Source organism: Teleopsis dalmanni, chromosome 1 (assembly GCF_002237135.1).
Source record: "Teleopsis dalmanni isolate 2A chromosome 1, ASM223713v2, whole genome shotgun sequence".
NCBI classification, from domain to species: Eukaryota; Metazoa; Arthropoda; class Insecta; order Diptera; family Diopsidae; genus Teleopsis; species Teleopsis dalmanni.
In genome coordinates this window covers 161,252,888-161,259,080 of record NC_051846.1, presented here as the reverse complement: position 1 = coordinate 161,259,080, position 6,193 = coordinate 161,252,888, and positions in this window count along the sequence as shown.

Below are 6,193 nucleotides of genomic sequence, written 5' to 3'. Positions count from 1 at the left end.
CACTATTGCCACTGATGCAAAGTGGCTTTTAATAGATCTACTTTCGCACCAATCATTAGTATCTAGTTATGTCAGCCGTATATGTAGAGTACAAGAGGTTGTATTTCCTATTTCGTGTTCATAATATTCTGACTAAGAAAAAGATTTCTGATTTAAAGCTGATGAAGCAATAGCTTTAATTTTTTGAACTGTTATATGATATTTTGATTGATATGGAGTACCCCGTCAAGTAAAATGTCTAAAAAAAATTATATTCTCAGTAAAAATCAGTCTCAGAAAGAGATGTAATTCTTTGTTTTCTATTAAAAATTACTTATTTGAATTTTGAAATGTAAATCATCAGACCATATTCCAGTATCCACAGTTCTCAAGAATATTTTGTAGAATATTTTTGAAATATTCCTGAATGAAGTGCAATATCTTGGGAGTGATCATGGGAGCAATATCGTTCGAGTATTCAATGGCTTCGCTATTCGTGTTCTCTGGTGTTTCAAATTTTATAAATATATTAGGAACTCCCCTGATGAAGGCAAGAACGAAACAAAAGTTAAAATTCTGAAAAAACTAAACCGACTTTATTATATTAAAATAATTAGAAATTATAAAAGAGAATAATTTTATATATTTGTGTTTGTATAAGCATTTATTATTTAGTTTTAATTGTTTTCAAATGTTGTAAGTGATTGGCTTTATGAAAATAATTTAAAATTAATTTTTAAATTATAAAAAAGCCTTCGCATTCAATAATATTTTATTCAGAATTTTAAGGATTGTTTTTATTAATATTCTATAGTAATAATATTGTATGAAAAAGTAAAGATTTTGTAAAAAAGATACTTAAGCACGAGTTCGCTGACAGCTTGAAGCCGCTTTGATTCACCGCAAATGCAGAAAAATTATGAATAAAATACGTGAATTTTTAACAAAAATAAAGATACTCGTACTCATGTTCCCTAAGTTGCTTGCGTGAAGTGCAAAGTTCTACTTGAATATTTGTGAATGCATATCAAAATTTAATTTTATTATTTAATTCTACAAATTGTATAGTAAAAGCCCAGAGCTCAGTGGGTAACTACGATCGTAAATCGTTACTGAAACGCAGCGCCATAAAATCGTAAAACAAAATTTCGATGTTGTAATATCAAAATCCATATTTCTATTTCCGATGCCAATGACATTTAAGCTTTCGCTTTTTGTGGTGTACGTGAGCCAAGACAAAAAAAGTACAATAAAAAAATATTATTAATAAAATTAGACGAGATATATATTTATTTACTCACTTGTGCACAAAAATTCAAAGTCAGCTCGGCTTTTTTTTTTTGTATCATTAATAACTGCGAAATCTAAAAAGATTCTGGTTAAGAATATCAACTCATCGTCAGTGCTCATTATCGCAAAATTGACGAAAAGTTTTAATTTGTGGCAGTACGAAATCTAGGTTTTCCCTAATTTGGCTGTTGACAATTCATTCCCTCTGCCTCGGAGCTAAAGCATTGCATAATCCCTACTCTGAGTGTGTTTACAGAATGAAATGGCAACGAACTTTCTAAGAATAATTTTTTCTTATTTCTTTACTAACGTCTTAAGGTACGAGTACTTCTCAGTTGTAGGATTATATCTCTTCTTGTTGGAAAACGAAATATATGCCGGTACATAAATATCACAAACCTAGAAGAGGCACGATTTCAAAACTAATCTGGTGACAAATATCAGGGTAGTCTCGGCTTATGTTTATACAGTACAAATTTATGATAGTAGAATATTTGTTTAACGAATCATTGTATCATTACTTGTTGTATTTTTTAGCACATGAGAATCTTGCAGAGGATGAGAATGTAAGAACCTGCTTAGTCAGAGACGAATTTCACGAATGAAGAAACGAAAATTGTTTTGATAAGATTTCATATTAATATTATTATTTTATAATGGCACCCTTCACACTTTGAATGAAAGATATATTAAGTTGGTTAATATAGTTCTTAACTATATACCATATATAATATAGTTCTTAACTATATTAATAGTTAATAATAATATTAATAGTTAATATAGTTATTTGTTATTATTATTTTATAATGGCACCCTTCACACTTTGAATGAAAGATATATTAAGTTGGTTAATATATTTATTAACTGTATTAATAGTTAATAATAATTATTTATAGTTAATAATAATATTAATATTTAACATAGTTATTTTTTATTAATTACTATTATTTTATAATGGCACCCTTCACACTTTGAATGAAAGATATATTAAGTTGGTTAATATAGTTCTTAACTATATTAACAGTTAATAATAATATTAATAGTTAATATAGTTATTTATTATTATTATTTTATAATGGCACCCTTCACACTTTGAATGAAAGATATATTAAGTTGGTTAATATATTTATTAACTGTATTAATAGTTAATAATAATTATTTATAGTTAATAATAATATTAATATTTAACATAGTTATTTTTTATTAATTACTATTATTTTATAATGGCACCCTTCACACTTTGAATGAAAGATATATTAAGTTGGTTAATATAGTTCTTAACTATATTAATAGTTAATAATAATATTAATAGTTAATATAGTTATTTATTATTATTATTTTATAATTGCACCCTTCACACTTTGAATGATAGGTATATTAAATTGGTTTCAAATCCCATGTTTAAAACATGGGATATAATTGAAAGCAATTTTGATTAACTTTAAAAAATGAAGATTTTTAGCGACGTCTGCCCGTCTATTTGTCTAACTACATATTTATTTGTCTATCTGTCTATTATATTTTGTCTATTTGGCGCATTGTATATATTTGTCTATCTGGCAGTTGGCAGTTGAGATACGAATAAATAATCTATTAGTATAAGAAAAATTCAAACAAAATTTGGTAGAATATTTACTGGGTTCTTCAGGTCGTTTTTGCTGAGGTTCAAATCTGATTAATAAGAAAATATAATTCGAAATGAAATCCATGTAATTTGACCTGGCTCATTTAGGTTAGGTAAGAGTGGCGGCCTTGTGCTCAAAGCCCATTTAAGCTTGAATAATGGCCAGTTGCAGTAGCACAGGCATGGCCTTTTACTGGTCATTTTTTAGAGGATAGTTTCTCCAATATAATGTTCTAATGTGTCTAATGAATATAATGTTTGATTTCCAATATTTCTTATATTTATTAGTACTTATATTAGTAGTAATAGTATTTATATCAGAACCGTATAGTTTTAATTGCATTTGAAATATATTATTTAGACCGAATATAGTTTCTTGATCCCTCTTTCTATTAAATACGCCACTGATCTTAATCCATCAAAACTCTTCCCAAAAAACTACATTGTCGTTATTCAAGACAAGGTTTTATTATTTTAAGGATTGTTTTAATGGTATAGCTATGGTTATTCGTGGTCAATAAGCAAATTCCATTGATATATTATGCAAACGATCAAATGATCTGCAATCACCACATTTTGTGTTGCTTTCAATGTAAGTTAAAAAACTAAAGCATTGAAAGCTACACAAAATGTACTGATCGACAATAATTTGATCGTCTGCATAATATATCACTGGAAATAGCATATTGACTACGAATAACCAAAGCTATATCATTCAAACTAACCTTAGAACGATAGTTAGAAGGAAGGAAATTAGAAGGACATCAGTGATCATTGAACTAATGGCGTTCAAATATTTTTCAATATGGCACATTAATTATCTTTTTCTTTAAAAATAAATCTATTATTTATAAATCTATTAACATATAGAAATTTTTTTTTAATCTTCTTTTTCATTCCATTACGTTCCCAGGGGACCATTGGGCCATCTTATTCTTAATAGTCGTTGTAAGCATTATTGTAGAAATATAATTTAAAAATATTTCTGTAATATTTAATAATGTTATTAATACATGTTACATGATATATTATTTATCCACTTATTCAAAAATTTTTTTAAAAGCTGAAATGACTTATTAACATCCAAAACTTTCAAATTACCAAAATGAATGCAAGTGAACTGAATGTCTTTTCCCTTCAGGCGTGGCGACACGTGTTACATGTGACATTTTCGTCATTGCTCTGGCAATTCATTTAAAAAGAAAACTTAGCCCTGACGAAGAAGTGTTAAAGAAAAGAAAGGCTTTCTTCAGCTGTCGCTGATTTTGACTAAATTAACACTACAGTAGACATTCTGACACGTCTCACAAATTGATATTGACCTTGTTTAAATGAGAGTCGTTAAATTAATCGATGAAATTAAATGCGATTTTAATGAACCTATCACTCAGTAGAGTAAAGAAAATTACAAGTAAAAACCCAGGCGATAAAAAGTGAAGAAAACCTATGCATGACAAATAATTTGCATATGTGAAATTTTATGGCTTAGCCCTGCACTGCGTCTTCATCTACGAGTGATTCGATAAGACGAGGTTAGCGCACTAAACACACTCAATGCTTATTTAATTTCAAACTCACGAATGAATTAGTTTATCTTTGGGTTCCATCGATTAATACTGGAATAACTTGGAGAAACGTGCAGAACTAGTGACGACTGTCGATACCATATACATTTTATTAAGTTCTAACATAAACAGTGCAAAGAGTTGGGAACTGCAGTGCAAATATTGTGTGCTGACATGCAAATATTTCAGAATATATGTAAGTTGCATATCATTAATATTAAAGAATAGTAACAGGAATGAAATTATGGTTGCATTTTGATTGTAGATTCTTATCGCTACAAGTCTTCGATATTTGCTATCCGTCAAACACTTTACATGCAGAAATTGCAGGCACAACTGACAAACTCACATAAGACAAGACTTACAAGTGCAACAGATGTTATCAGTCGATTTCTGTGTCTTTTGTCATATAAATTCAATATAAATCATATATTAAACAAAATAAATTAAAAATAAAAAATTGGCAAACATTTAAGAACCCAAAAAGTCGGTGAAATAACGGTTAATTAGATACGATATCGCAAACGTGCGGAGTTTTCGCAAACCTTTTTGCTTTCAAAATTTCGGATTAAATCGAAACGAGTGGGAACTCGTATGTTGGCTTGGTGCTTGTGATTTGCGAATTTCAAAAATAATTTGCAAACGTTTACATATTATTTTAAAAGTTTAAGTTTGATTTTATGATTTTCTAGTATTTTATGCTCTATAAATTGGTAAAACACGTACGAAGTTCGCTGTCTTTGTGACACCTTGGCGACGTTAAATAGAATTGACGACATTTTATGCACGGAAGAAACTTGAGTTCAGTCGAAAATTAATTTCTTGTTAGTTAGATTGCAACTGATAAGATGGAAAAGTTGCAAATGATGCCAAATACATATTTTTTTTTAGAAATACAATCCATTTTTTTTAATTCTCCATGGTTCGGTAGCTTAGATAAGTTCTTGACATACGAGCAAGTGATTATGAATTGCGAACTGAACTAGAATTCAGGCAGGCGACATGACGGGCATAACAAAAATCCGATTTACGAGTATTTGCCAAAAATAAAAGAAACTCAAACGTTTTTTCTTCGTTTTGAAAATTGAAATCCCAAAGAGCAAAACTGATCAAAAAGTTAAAAATTGTCGCATAATGAACGTCATTAGGTGTTAGATTAGAAAGTGTGTAATATATGTTGGGCACGTACCGAGCATAGAAGGGCACTTCTTCCAAATTTGTGAGCCGGTGAGCCGTGTGCTTCAAATTTGATCACATTATCATTAAAATTTAATAAAAAGTGAATGCGTACATGTCGAGCATTCATTTTCACAAGCAATTGCTTTTGAAATGTCATTTTCATTTAGAAAGTTCGATTTTGAATTAATTTTATATGTAATAAACTTGATAATTTTAATTTATAATTTAATTAAATTAAATAAAATTTAGGCAAAGCGAAAAATTTTTTGAAAAAATGCAGTGCATTACTATAATAAATTACTTCTGTGAATTATTGTATGTATATTAGTATAATAAATATTTATGGAGAGCAAGGTGTAGTATCTCATATATAATCATAAAATTCAGAATTCAACAGTGCAGGAATTTTATAGAAAATGCAAGATAGTAGTTCAAGGGTGACTTACTGCAGTTCAAATCAAGACCAGTGATATAATAATTATTTTTGAAATTAATGTAACGTCGAAGATATATTCAGTTTTAAGATACCAAAACGGAATTTAGATAATTTTAATGA